At 41.8% G+C, this 15,274-nt stretch overlaps 1 long non-coding RNA gene across 1 annotated transcript; it reads right to left on the reverse strand.

Moving 5' to 3' along the window:
• Window positions 1-10,240: 10,240 nt before the first annotated feature.
• Window positions 10,241-11,113, reverse strand: LOC306914002. The gene is made up of 3 exons (XR_013788629.1): window positions 11,032-11,113; window positions 10,451-10,472; window positions 10,241-10,318 (listed from the first exon to the last, which is right to left on the reverse strand). It is a non-coding gene; the product is annotated as an uncharacterized lncRNA (long non-coding RNA).
• Window positions 11,114-15,274: the final 4,161 nt, after the last annotated feature.

The raw sequence follows: 15,274 nt of genomic DNA on the forward strand, positions 1-15,274 counted from the left end.
TTTTATACAGGTTTCTCTATCTGTCAATCCTCCTTTGCTCCTTTCATTCCTCTCTGTTCTCTACCCCTTCTCCCTCCATTATGTACGTTGTGAATATGATTCATTACTATATGCATCATATCATCGATCATCATCATCTGTAGTAGTAGTAGCTTGAGTAGGTGTTGTAAACTAGAAGTATCATATTATTTTGGAGACAAACTTCTATGCTGTTTGTAGATTCTCCCAATAGCAAAGACAGGGCAGTGTGTTTTTTTTTGGGCAAATCTAGGTTATCAAATATGACTACCCTCTAGACTAGAGTAAACTGAATCCAATGAAAAACGATTCATTTGCACATTAAAACTATACATTAAGCATTTAAATGATGCTCTACAACACACATTATGTTTCTGTGTAAAAAAATAATAATAACATTAATATATCTAAATGGATAAATGCTGTTCCAGCAAGTAAAAAAACACACACTTCCGGCACATGCGTGCGTGCATTTGCGCCTGTGCGCGTGCATGCAAAAACAAAATAAGGCACTTCCGGTCCCGTCTCGTCTGCGAGGCTGCAGCTGGGTGCCTCTCTCATGGGCAGACAAGGGGATTGCCAAAATCTCTCATATGAAAAGGATGTACTGATGTCTTTTGAAGGACTTCGCAGGAAATATGATATTCCATCAAATCATTTTTTTTAAGTACCTACAGATAAGATGTTTTATTTCAAGTACCCAAGATAACTCAATCCAGCTGCCATCTCTATCAGTTTTAGAAAAGATTATTGTAAGTTATTTTGATGGTCGTGGTCAAGTATCTCTGGTTTATGATATGTTTGTGAGGTTGTCTGGGGAATCCTCCGAGTGTAGAAGATTGGCCTGGTGTAACGATCTAAATGTAGAAATAAGTGTTGAACATTGGGAGAGGGCTTGTTACAAAGCCCAAACACAGACGATCAATACTAGATACAAGTTACATTTATACAAATGGTTGATGTGTATGGAATGAGAAGAGTATCAAAAGTGTCACAGTAAATATTACAGATTTGTAACTCACAAGTTCAGATTTGTAACTCACGTGAGTGAACTCACAGGTTCACATTTGTGTTTTGTATCCACAAGTTCAGATTTGTGTTTTGTATTTGTGTTTTGTATTTGTAATTTGCATCTGTGTTTTGTATCCGTGTTTCACATCTGTGTTTTGTATTTGTGTTTCAAACACAGATGTGAAACACGGATACAAAACACAGATGCAAATTACAGATACAAAACACAAATACAAAACACAGATGCGAAACACGGATACAAAACACAGATGCGAAATACAGATACAAAACACAAATCTGAACTTGTGGATACAAAACACAAATGTGAACCTGTGAGTTCACTCATGTGAGTTGCAAATCTGAACTTGTGAGTTACAAATCTGTAATATTTACTGTGACACTTTTGATACTCTTCCCACTCCATAGATGTGAACGTATATTACTCCTGCTCTACTTAATCATTTTGATCCTAATATACCAGACCAATGTGTAAAGTTTCTAGGTGAAAGTGATTTTTTGACGTAAATTTCTCAAATTTAAAGCACTATATTTCTAAAACTATGAAACATTTTCAGGCAAACATGTCCACCGTAAGATGAACCTAAATAGGTTTGAATGGGGTTTCTAGGTGTAAGTATGTAGGACTAGTAGCATGCCAAAGTTTGTGCTATTGCCATTGGGAATGCATTGGGCGTTTAACTTAAATAACTCAGAAACTACAAAACATTTCAAAGTAAAAAGTTCCAGCATGTGTCTCCACAGTAAGCTGAATTATAAAACGTGTGAATGGAGTTTCTAGGTGAAAGTGATTTGCCATTAAAGTGATCTGCCATTATACATTTCTCAAATTTAAAGCACTATATTTCTAAAACTATGAGACATTTCAAAGATTCCTTTTCAGGCAAACATGTCCACCGTAAGATGAACCTAAATAGGTTTGAATGGGGATTCTAGGTGTAAGTATGTAGGACTAGTAGCATGCCAAAGATATAATTTTTTTCAGACGGCATACTATAGCATGTCGTTTTTCGTGATTTTGGAGGATTTGAAAAAAATATGAAAATCATGAAAAAACGACATACTATATATAGTCCATGGTTTGGGACGGCATAATATATTATGTCATACTTTCATGATTTTGGGACACTATGTCAGAGCCAGGACTTGAACCTGCACCCTCCTGATTCCCAGGCAGGCTCTGTACCCAGTGAGCCACTGTGCATGCTGTTCTTAAAAGGCTGAATAGATCATGACAGAAGAGCCAGAGACTTGTTTCCATTGTGGTTCATAAACATTCGAACGTCTAGAGATAAACAACAGCAAAAGAAACAGTAGACAAATCTCCTGTTATTTTATTTTTTGTATTTTATTTTTGTATCAATGTTGTACTCAAAGGGAACAGCAGACTGTGTTGTGGCAGGTAGCAAGTAGATCAGTGACACATTTGGGGACGCACATGCACGTGCGTACACACATACAAGGGCTTTGGGGTGCACACCCTACGTGCACTATTTGGGAGAATTATAAAGAGGGTCTCAAATGTGCGGAGATCCAGAATCAGAGGAGAATCCACAGAATCCAGTCAGAGAGGTCAGTTGAGAACAGAGTCAGTCAGAGTGAGATCTATAGCCAGGTTCCAGATGAGATCGGGGACTGCTATGATGGGACTGCTCTAGGATGGCTCTGGAATGGACTGATCATGAATTTGGTAACTATGCTTTGTCCTTAAATAAAGTGATACAGAAATAAGGACATGCCTGGCCTCTCCAATCATTTATGCAAAAGTGCTTCCTGGACACTCAATATACGACAAATAATGGCAAGACACTACACTCGTTTCCATTGTGGTTCATAAACATTCAAACGTCTAGAGATAAACAGCAAAAGAAACAATAGACAAATCTCCTGTTATTTTATTTTTGTATCAATGTTGTACTCAAAGGGAACAGCAGCCTGTGTTGTGGCAGGTAGCAAGTAGATCAGTGACTTTGCACACTGGCTGCATGATCTGGAGATTGTGGGTTCAAACCCCACTCAAATCTTTACTTGCCAAAATCTGCCATTGACCCCCATTCTGAATTTCTCAAATTTAAAAGCACTATATTTCTAAAACTATGAAACATTTCAAAGATTCCTTTTCAGGCAAACATGCAGTTTTTCATCATTTGAGGATTTGAAAAAAAGACGAAAATCACTCAGAGAAAAAGTGTGACGAAAGCGTGACCTGGGGGTTATCATCTATCATCTATGAAAAGGCAACACAATGAGCAGAACATTAAAATAAACCATGTAAATACAACACATTGAGCACTGCAGGGACTTGAACCCCGTTCTGGAAAACCAGGAGTACCACACCAGTGCCTTAGTTTGTTTTGTTGTAATTTACAGGTCCATTATTTTCATCTTGTTCTCAAATCCTGCAAAATCATGAAAAACGTCATGCAGTCCGAAACCATGGACTATAGTATGCCCTTCTTTTTGCTTTTTTTTTAAATCCTCCAAAATCATGAAAATCACACCCGTGTGAAGTAAGTGGTGCAACTCCGTTGGGTTGCACCACGGCATACTAGAGCGTCGCAGTCCCCCCCTCGAGAGACCCGGAAAATAAATCCCTGTTCATTTTCCTCAGACTTCAGAAAGTATTTATTTAAAGCCCTCCGAGACCTTGGACTAAAGCCTTTCGTATTCCGGGATTTTCACCTTTTTTTCAAATCCTCAACAATGATGAAGAATCGCGCACTATAGCGCGTCACTCAATGACCTTGACCAATATCAATGACCTTGAGTATAAATGACCTTGACCAGTATAAATGACCTTCATAAGACTAGTAAATTACCTTCACCAGTTTAAATTACCGTGACCATTATAAATGACCTTCAAAAGACTAGTAAATTACCGTGACCAGTATAAATGACCTTGACTAGTATAATGACCTTCATAAGACTAGTAAATGACAGTCACCAGTATACATTTTCACCTTTTTTTTCAAATCCTCCGAAATCGTAAAAAACGACATACTATATATATAGTATGCCATCCGACACCATGGATAGCCTTTCGCTTTTCCTTGATTTTCAAATCCTCAACAATGAAGAATCACGCCTTGACCAGTATAAATTACCTTCATAAGAAGAATCTAATCTAATATTAAATGGGCCCTCCGAGCCCATGGACAATGAGCAGAACATTTAAATAAACCATGTAAATACAACAAATTGAGCAGAGCACTGCAGGGACTTGAACCCCGTTCTGGAAAACCAGGAGTACCACACCAGTGCCTTAGTTTGTTTTGTTGTAATTTACAGGTCCTTCGAAATGGTGAAACACGACATACTATAGTAAGCCCTCCGAGACCATGGACTACAGCCTTTCGCTTTTCAAATCCTCAAAAATAATGCAAAAAGTGGCACACTATTGTATGCCCTCCGAGACCATGGACTATAGCCTTTCGCTTTTCACCTTTCTTTCAAATCCTCAACAATGAAGAATCGCGCACTAAAGCGCGCTGTTAAATTACCTTGACCAGTATAAATGACCGTCATAAGACTAGTAAATTACCTTCACCAGTTTAAATTACCTTGAACAGTATAAATGACTGTGACCATTATAAATGACCTTCAAAATCAAATCAAATTTATTTATTTATCACATTTAAAAACAACTCTCATTGTACCAAAGTGCTTCACAAGGCAGAATATAGTGGAATACAATAGAATACAATACAGTACAATTCAGTGCAGAAGACGTCAATAGTAAAAAAAAAAACAGGCAAATAGGACAAAGTAATCTAAAAAGACTAGACTAGTAAATTACCTTGACCAGTATAAATGACCTTCGTAAGACTAGTAAATGACCTTGACCAGTATAAATGACCTTCATAGCTGGGTCCCAATTCGTGGGTCCAAATTAGTTATAATCGTGCACTTCATGACAAGTTCTTCAATTTTGGCATGGAGTTAGGGATGGGCATTATGGTATATAACCATATAACATCCAGTATGAAAATCAAACACTTGTCATTAAGTGCACGATCTTGTTGCTTTTGGACGAATTGGGACCAAGCTATCACCAGTATAAATGACCTTGAGCAGTATAAATGACCTTGACAAGTATAAATTACCTTCATGAATGACCTTCATAGCTGGGTCCCAATTAGTTATAATCGTGCACTTCATGACAAGTTCTTCAATTTTGGCATGGAGTTAGGGATGGGCATTATGGTATATAACCATATAACATCCAGTATGAAAATCAAACACTTGTCATTAAGTGCACGATCTTGTTGCTTTTGGACGAATTGGGACCAAGCTATCACCAGTATAAATGACCTTGAGCAGTATAAATGACCTTGACAAGTATAAATTACCTTCATGAATGACCTTCATAGCTGGGTCCCAATTCGTGGGTCCCAATTAGTTATAATCGTGCACTTCATGACAAGTTCTTCAATTTTGGCATGGAGTTAGGGATGGGCATTATGGTATATAACCATATAACATCCAGTATGAAAATCAAACACTTGTCATTAAGTGCACGATCTTGTTGCTTTTGGACGAATTGGGACCAAGCTATCACCAGTATAAATGACCTTGAGCAGTATAAATGACCTTGACAAGTATAAATTACCTTCATGAATGACCTTCATAGCTGGGTCCCAATTAGTTATAATCGTGCACTTCATGACAAGTTCTTCAATTTTGGCATGGTGTTAGGGATGGGCATTATGGTATATAACCATATAACACCAGTATGAAAATCAAACACTTGTCATTAAGTGCACGATCTTGTTGCTTTTGGACGAATTGGGACCAAGCTATCACCAGTATAAATGACCTTGAGCAGTATAAATGACCTTGACAAGTATAAATTACCTTCATGAATGACCTTCATAGCTGGGTCCCAATTAGTTATAATCGTGCACTTCATGACAAGTTCTTCAATTTTGGCATGGTGTTAGGGATGGGCATTATGGTATATAACCATATAACACCATACGAAAAATCAAACACTTGTCACCAAGTGCACGATCTTGTTGCTTTTGGACGAATTGGGACCAAGCTATCACCAGTATAAATGACCTTGAGCAGTATAAATGACCTTGACAAGTATAAATTACCTTCATGAATGACCTTCATAGCTGGGTCCCAATTCGTGGGGCCCAATTAGTTATAATCGTGCACTTCATGACAAGTTCTTCAATTTTGGCATGGTGTTAGGGATGGGCATTATGGTATATAACCATATAACACCATACGAAAAATCAAACACTTGTCACCAAGTGCACGATCTTGTTGCTTTTGGACGAATTGGGACCAAGCTATCACCAGTATAAATGACCTTGACAAGTATAAATTACCTTCATGAATGACCTTCATAGCTGGGTCCCAATTCGTGGGGCCCAATTAGTTATAATCGTGCACTTCATGACAAGTTCTTCAATTTTGGCATGGTGTTAGGGATGGGCATTATGGTATATAACCATATAACACCATACGAAAAATCAAACACTTGTCACCAAGTGCACGATCTTGTTGCTTTTGGACGAATTGGGACCAAGCTATCACCAGTATAAATTACCTTGAGCAGTATAAATGACCTTGACAAGTATAAATTACCTTCATGAATGACCGTCATAGCTGGGTCCCAATTCGTGGGGCCCAATTAGTTATAATCGTGCACTTCATGACAAGTTCTTCAATTTTGGCATGGTGTTAGGGATGGGCATTATGGTATATAACCATATAACACCATACGAAAAATCAAACACTTGTCACCAAGTGCACGATCTTGTTGCTTTTGGACGAATTGGGACCAAGCTATCACCAGTATAAATGACCTTGAGCAGTATAAATGACCTTGACAAGTATAAATTACCTTCATGAATGACCTTCATAGCTGGGTCCCAATTCGTGGGTCCCAATTAGTTATAATCGTGCACTTCATGACAAGTTCTTCAATTTTGGCATGGTGTTAGGGATGGGCATTATGGTATATAACCATATAACACCATACGAAAAATCAAACACTTGTCACCAAGTGCACGATCTTGTTGCTTTTGGACGAATTGGGACCAAGCTATCACCAGTATAAATTACCTTGACCAGTATGCGGTCCGTGACCATGGACTTTTGCTTTTCCGCGATTTTCACCTTTTCTTCAAATCCTCCGAAATGAAGAATCGCGCACTAAAGCGCGCCCCTCAATGACCTTGACCAGTAAAAATTACCTTCATAAGACTAGTAAATTACCTTCACCAGTTTAAATGACCTTGGCCAGTATAAATTACCTTTAACAGTATAAATTACCTTCATAAGACTAGTAAATTACCTTCACCAGTATAAATGACCTTTTAGACAGAAATGAAAGGAGTGATACCGGTCTGTAGTTCTTGACATCTGAGGGGTCAAGGGTTGGTTTCTTGAGTGGTGTTACTCTGGCTGACTTGAGGGCAGATGGGACGCAGCCTGAGGTTACTGAGGTGTTGATGATGGAGGTGATGAAGGGGAGCAGATCAGGTGCGATGGTCTGGAAGATTGGAGACGGGACCGGGTCGAGAGGACAGGTGGTAGGTCTAGTGGAAGTCACTAGTTGTAGGACCTCGTCTGGGGAAAGAGGAGAGAAGGAGGACATGCATGGTATGTTGGGGTTAGTGTTGGTTGAGTCAGATGCCACTTTATGGGGGAGGGGGGGGGGAGGGGGGGGGGGAGGAGCTGCTGATATCATCAACCTTCTCGAAGTAGTTGACAAAAACATCAGCAGTGAGGGATGAAGGTTGAGTGGGGGGAGGGGGCTTAAGGAGGGAGGAGAAAGTGGAGAAGAGTTTCCTTGGGTTAGAAGTACAGGATTGGATTTTGGTGTGGTAGAAAGAGGTTTTAGCAGTGGTTAGTGAGAGGGAGACGGCAGAGAGGAGTGAGTGAAAGTGGGAGAGGTCATCAGGTAGCTTTGTCTTGCGCCACTTCCTTTCGGCTGTCCTTAGGTGCGTTCAGATCTGAGAGTTTCAGATAACCAGGGGGCCGGTGGACATGAGCGAGCTGGCCTGGATGAGAGGGGGCAGTGTTGGTCGAATGCAGATGAGATAGGAGAGGAAGGATGAGGTTGCAGAGTCAGGTGAGAGAGAGAGGAAGGACTCCAGGGAGGGTAGAGAGGAGAGAATAGAGGATGAGAGGGAGGAGGGGTTTAGGGACTTGAGATTGCGTCGGGTGGTGACGTTCGGAGGGTTAGTAGGTTTAGGCGGGAGGGTGGAGAGAGAGAGGGAGAAGGTTATGAAGTGGTGGTCAGACCTAATTAAGGGTGTAACAGAGAGTGTAGAGGGAGAGCAGGCTCTGGAGAACACCAGGTCCAAAACATTACCAGCCTTGTGAGTGGGAGGGGAGGGAGATAGGGAGAGGTCAAATGAGGCCAGAAGGGATGTAACGGGAAGATACTTATCTGCTGTAGGTAGGTTGAAATCACCCAGTAGGATCAGTGGGGTGCCATCCTCCGGAAACGAGCTGATCAGAGAATCTAGTTCTTCCAGGAAGTTCCCTAGAGTTCCTGGGGGGCGATAGAGCACAATGAGGGTGAGGGGGACTGGTTGTGATATTGAGATAGCATGGAATTCAAATGTGGACAGAAAGGTGAGAGATATTTAAGACACGGAAATTCCATTTGGGGGACATTAGTAGTCCTGTACCACCCCCTGCACCTGTTGGGCGAGGGGTGTGGGTAAACTTGTGAGAAACAGAGGGCGGCCGGGGTTGCAGTGTTATCTGGGGTAATCCAGGTTTCAGTCAGAGCAAGGAAATGCAGAGACCTGAGGGAGGCTTGGCCTGAAATGAATTCAGGCATATTCTTCTTGGTAGCTGCGTGGCAGTTCCATAGGCCTCCCTCCACCACAATGTGGTGACTGGGTGAACGAGCTGGATAGATGAGATTTGAGGGATCTCTGCGACGGTAGAGGTAGTGTCTAGGGCGACATGAGGAGGACAGTATAGGGACGGTGGGAAAGCACATTATAAACAGATATAAGAGATAATAATAATAATAATAAATACAACTAATAATTATAACATAATAGTAATAATAGGAAGTAGGAAGTAAGTTGATACAAAACCCTAGGAGGCGGCCTCCTTCGCTGGATGTGTCTGGATGTCCGGGTCTTTGGATTGGACACTAGGCTATATTAGTCAGCCTGTGTGATTTGTTCGATAAAGAGATTCAACCAGCCATGGGTCAGGGTCTAAGTGTGGGGAAAGGAAAGGAGCTAAGAAAGCTCAGAAGTGTAAAGGAAGAAAAAGTAGAAAAAACGTTTAGAGTGTGTTTCCACTTACTGTGTGCCAAAAGTGCAGGTTCACAAGCAAATGCAGAGTCAGACCGCTAGTCAGACTGTCTCTGAAACTGAGCTACCTATATAGGAGGTGGAGAGTTTCTTCAAAAGTGAAGGAGGAGCTAAGAGATCAAGTGGGCTGTTATTGATAGCTCAAATGATTGCAATTAGTCCTACTCTCTTTGTTCAGTTTAAGAAACTCAGACAGAAGACAATTAAGACAAACAGATGGGAGAAACACCGGGAGGAGAGCGCTCGGCTCGATTCATCAGCGGCGAGGTGGCCACGGGCGGCGACCACGTTCATTCATTCTTCAAATACAGCGGATCTGCAAGCTCGTTTTGCGTCGTGTATCTTTGTTTCGACTGGGCCTGTAGCTACACGCAGCAGGACGAGACAGGCAAGCATGCAGGCAAGCATGCAGGCAAGCAGGCCGAGGCAGCCAAGGGTTAGTCAGCTCAGCCAGGCCTCTCTCGAGGCCTGGCTCTCTGTCTGCCTGGCCCGGTCTGCTCCGCCCTGCCTTGCAGCAACAGAACCAGCCAGCCTGGCAAGCCAGCCAGCTCAGAATGCGAGCTCAGCAAGCCAGTGCAGCGAAGATTTTTACAAGCCCAGACTCAGAAAAAAACAGTTTCAGGACAGGACAGAAAGTTTGTGGCAGACCTTGGCAAGCAGGGTCGCAGGAAAGCATTGGCAGCTGGCAGGAGGCCCGGGCAGTCAAACCCTACCCTTTGGCTTGGATGACTAATCAAAGGCACTGCACTGTTAGGGCTGAGAGCCTGGCTTGCTGCAAATGCGGGTCTGGTCTGGCTGACTGTCTGCTGGGCATCCTGAGTCTGGGCTTGTAAAGATTTTCACTGCGCTGTCTTGCTGAGCTCGCATTCTGAGCTGGCTGGCTTGCCAGGCCGGCTGGTTCTGTTGCTGCAAGGCAGGGCGGGGCAGACCGGGCCAGGCAGACAGAGAGCCAGGCCTCGAGAGAGGCCTGGCTGAGCTGACTAACCCTAACCCTTGGCTGCAATGGCTGAAGTGCGCTGGCTTGGCAGCCCGACTTTCTACACTGGCTGACTGGCTGGCTGCGTTGGCTGACTGAGCGGGCTTGCTGGCTAGAGCCTTCCAACGGTGTCTACCTTGATCTCCGTCCTAAGAAAGAAAGAAAAACAAACACACATAAATTCAGAACGACTTAAACCCTCTATATTTAATAAAACAATTCTGGACAGGAATCCTGTATTGCAGGGGTGCCCAAAAGGTACATTGTGATCTACCAGTAGATGACAAAGGCTGTGCAGGTAGACCACATGGCATGCCCCTGTATATAATCTATCACTTGAATTAAGGTGACTTGATTGATTGACATAAAAAAGGCCTGTCAGCTCAAATGTTGCACACAAACATCAGTAGCTTTACAAAGTTATTGTGACAGTAATAATTGCTATAGTGTGTGTTCAGTAACAGTGTTAAATAGTTCTATATTGTGCAGTAATGATTGCTATAGTGTGTGTAGCAAGTGGCACAATGGATAACTAATTAAAGGTTGGTAGAGAGGTTAGAAAATAAAATTCAAGGTATTTTATAATATCAATATTAATTATTAAACCAAAAGTTCAAACATAAATCATAAATCAAATACTTTCAATATAAACTCAAACAGTTAACCAGTTGATCCAAGTTAACATGACACAAAGCCTATATAACTCACCGAAGAGTAACCAAGGATTGTCACAGTAGTGAAGAGGAACCTGCTGCTGCCATGCCAAACATTTCGGCCATCTTGAATGAGGTGGAAGTGGGAGTGGGGAGTGTAGGAACTGATGTCACCTTTATACTGTCTTGATTGACAGTTGACATGGGTTGCCATTTTCGGGTTGCCATGTTGGCTGGGTTACAAGTGTGTTCAGTAATAGTGTTAAATAGTTCTATATTGTGCAGTAACGATTGCTATAGAGTGTGTTCAGTAACAGTGTTAAATAGTTCTATATTGTGACAGTAATCATTGCTATAGAGTGTGTTCAGTAACAGTGTTAAATAGCTCTATATTGTGACAGTAATCATTGCTATAGAGTGTGTTCAGTAACAGTGTTAAATAGTTCTATATTGTGACAGTAATCATTACTTGCGCAGGCAGAGCGTGCAAGTCATGTTTTTGGCCAGGTGCGATGTTTGGGGCCAGCACACGTTATGACGTCATATGCTGGCCCCAAGCCATAGTATGCCGTCTGAGATGGGCTACAGCCCATGGTCAAAAATGATGAATAACGAGGATTTTAAAAAAAAGACTAAAATCACTCTGAGACCATGGGCTATAGTCCATTGTCTTGAGTGATTTTCGTCTTTTTTTCAAATCGTCAAAAATGATGAAAAACGGCATGCTATAGTATGCCGTCTGAGATGGGCTACAGCCCATGGTCAAAAATGATGAAAAACAAGGATTTGAAAATAAGACGAAAATCACTCCGAGACCATGGGCTATAGTCCATTGTATTGAGTGATTTTCGTCTTTTTTTCAAATCCTCAAAAATGATGAAAAACAGCATGCTATAGTATGCCGTCTGAGATGGGCTACAGCCCATGGTCAAAAATGATGAAAAACACGCTTTTTCGTCACGCTTTTCCGTCAAGCTTTTCCCCACACACCCCTATACAGTTTTTTCAGGCTGCTGCCCTCGGGGAAGAGGTACCAGAGTATCAAAGCTAACACAAGCAGACTGAAGAACAGTTTTTTTCAGGCTGCTGCCCTCGGGGAAGAGGTACCAGAGTATCAAAGCCAACACAAGCAGACACTTAAAAGCACTAAAGACACCTTTGATGCACAGCACCATTCAAATACTCTGTACATGATCCCAAGGCCCCATTTGAAAAGTAACACCAAGAAGAACAACTTACAACCTAAAAATCACTGAGAGCTCAGTGGCACCCTTGTTAAGATGACGTCCCTGTGAGCCAGAGGTTGTGAGTTCAAATACAGCTGAGTTCCTCCTACTTTCACTCTGCAGCATGTTTTGGAGAATAACATCCAGAAGAGAACTGGAAAGAGATGGAAAGCTGAGGAGATTCTCAGAGAGCATGGTGGCACTCTGTGATAAGCTGCTGTCTATGTGAGCCACAGGTTGTGGGTTCAAGTTCAGCCCATGGCCTCAGACGGCATACTATAGCATGCCATTTTTCAGGCAAACATGTCCACCGTAAGATGAACCTAAATAGGTTTGAATGGGGTTTCTAGGTGTAAGTATGTAGGACTAGTAGCATGCCAAAGTTTGTGCTATTGCCATTGAGAATGCATTGGGCGTTTAAGTTAAATAACTCAGAAACTACAAAACATTTCAAAGTAAAAAGTTCCAGCATGTGTCTCCACAGTAAGCTGAATTATAAAACGTGTGAATGGAGTTTCTAGGTGAAAGATTTTTTGACGTGCCACTATCTGCCATTATACATTTCTCAAATTTAAAGCACTATATTTCTAAAACTATGAAACATTTCAAAGATTCCTTTTCAGGCAAACATGTCCACCGTAAGATGAACCTAAATAGGTTTGAATGGGGATTCTAGGTGTAAGTATGTAGGACTAGTAGCATGCCAAAGTTATAATTTTTTTCGGACGGCATACTATAGCATGCCATTTTTCATCATTTTTGAGGATTTGAAAAAAAGACGAAAATCACTCCGAGACCATGGGCTATAGTCCATTGTCTCTAGTGATTTTCGTCTTTTTTTCAAATCCTCAAAAATCCTGAAAAACGACATACTATATAGTATGCCCTCCGAGACCATGGACTATAGCCTTTCGCTTTTCCGTGATTTTCACCTTTTTTCAAATCCTCCGAAATAGTGAAAAAACAACATAGGCCTAGAATTTTTTTTACCATGCCCTCCGAGACCATGGACTATATAGCCTTTCGCTTTTCACCTTTTTTTCAAATCCTCCGAAATCATGAAAAAACGACATACAATTTGTTTTTACCATGCCCTCCGAGACCATGGACTATAGCCTTTCGCTGAAGGCAGTCTGGAATTCTGATTCAAATCGGACATGGCAGCTTTGAGAAGTCTCATCATCATAATCATCACCTTTATTTATACTCGGAAATACAGTTGAGGGCAAGCCCTCATTTTCAATGTAGGCGAGGTTACAATTCACAAATAGAGTCAAAACAATACATCAACACAACATTATACATCAGGATAAATTACAAAGGAACTTAAATGCAGAACAACCAGTAAAATAAATCAATTGAAGCAGGAGCAATCACGGCGAAAAATGTTCTGGAGCATTCCTTTGAACTGACCGAAGGATGGCAGGGAGCTCAGTTTTAAGGAGTTATGAAGTTCATTCCACGAGGTTGGGCCATTGACAGAAAAAGCTGTCTTGCCCAACTCTGTCTGAGCCCGAGGAACCTTGAGCCTTAAAGAATCACTAGAGTGGGTCTGATACGTGCTATTGTTCAATTCCAACATGGAACAGATATAGTCAGGGAGCATATCCAGCAATGGCTTTATATAAAAATAGGTGCCAATGCTTATCTCGCCTCTCAGTCAGAGAGGATAAACCTGAGTTCTCATAAAGTGCACAGTGGTGGGTACCAACTCTCCATCCTTTAGCTGGGGACCACTTACTTGGGACCGCCTCAAGGCCCACTGGTGGTCCCCGGACCACTGGTTGAAAACCACAGAGCATAGATTATAACTAGGGATGTCCCGATACCCTTTTTTCGTTTCCGATCCGATTCCGATCGAACAATTTATGTGTTAGCCGATACCGATACCGATGCTTTTTTTTTAAAAGTGTAAAGTACATGTACTCATGTTGGTTGCGTTATCACGTAGAATAACGTGAAGTTTAGCCCTGGTGATGTTCCACTTTGCATGCAAGCACACACACACACACACACACACAATGCATATTATATATATGCTTATTATATTTTAATAATCTTCTCTTTATTTTAACCAACCCAGGCATCCCTTTGCACTACATTTTACTAGGGCCTTTTATACATTACCTTTCTAAAAGACAGAGGGAACTGTTAATTGTGTACCGTCACTTTAAATGCGTAATGTATACATCATCGTACGTTGGCGTCACGCACCAAAAATAGCCAGTCTACAAGCTCACACCGTGTCTGGTTGCACTGCGTTGTGAGCTTGTAGCTCTGCCTTTTCAGCAACGATAGACGTCACGTATTATGTGAGACTATTCAATCGATCTGCGGGAGATATTATAACTAAGCTTCCTCCCCGCAAATATATATCATATGCGGGGAGGAAGAGTCAGTGAATCCTCGCTATGAGTCTGGCCGCGCCAGGCTAACAGCTGACGGCTCCCGTGTTGTTTCGACTCGGTGCAGACATGATGCAAAGGTATCGCATTTGGGTTTAATACAATGCATTATTGACAGATGCATTAAAATGTAACCAAACTTTTCCACCCGTTCCACCCACGGCGCAAGTTACCATGAGCGTCAGACCACCGTGGCCCAGTCAGTTTAGAGTTTATTTGTACAGTCTAACTTCGAAGAGAGGGGAGAAAGAAAAACAACAAAAGATAGTCTACTTGCATGGCAGCCCTTGCATGCAAATTTATGTCGCAAACTACAGCAAGCCGCCTTTGTTTTAAATTGTCCCCCATTCGCACGTCGGCAAAGGCGTTCACACCTACGGCTGGAGATTTCAATACCGGCGGCCCCGTCTCACCATGCTGCGCGCATTACGTGATTAAATAAAATGTGGTATCGGATTGGTGCGGGCGTACTTGCCGATTCCGATATGACCAAATAAGGGCATATCGGAGGGCATTCCGATACAAGTATCGGTATATGCCTAATTATAACCTACAGCCACAGATGTTTTTCAGACACAACACTGAACAGTGTTGAGTCTGAAAAACAAAACATCTCATATGGAGTCCCACAAGGCTCTGTACTTGGGCCCAAACTGTTTATAATGTA

The sequence above is a fragment of the Electrona antarctica genome (genome assembly GCF_951216825.1).
Source record: "Electrona antarctica genome assembly, chromosome: 21".
Classification (NCBI taxonomy): Eukaryota; Metazoa; Chordata; class Actinopteri; order Myctophiformes; family Myctophidae; genus Electrona; species Electrona antarctica.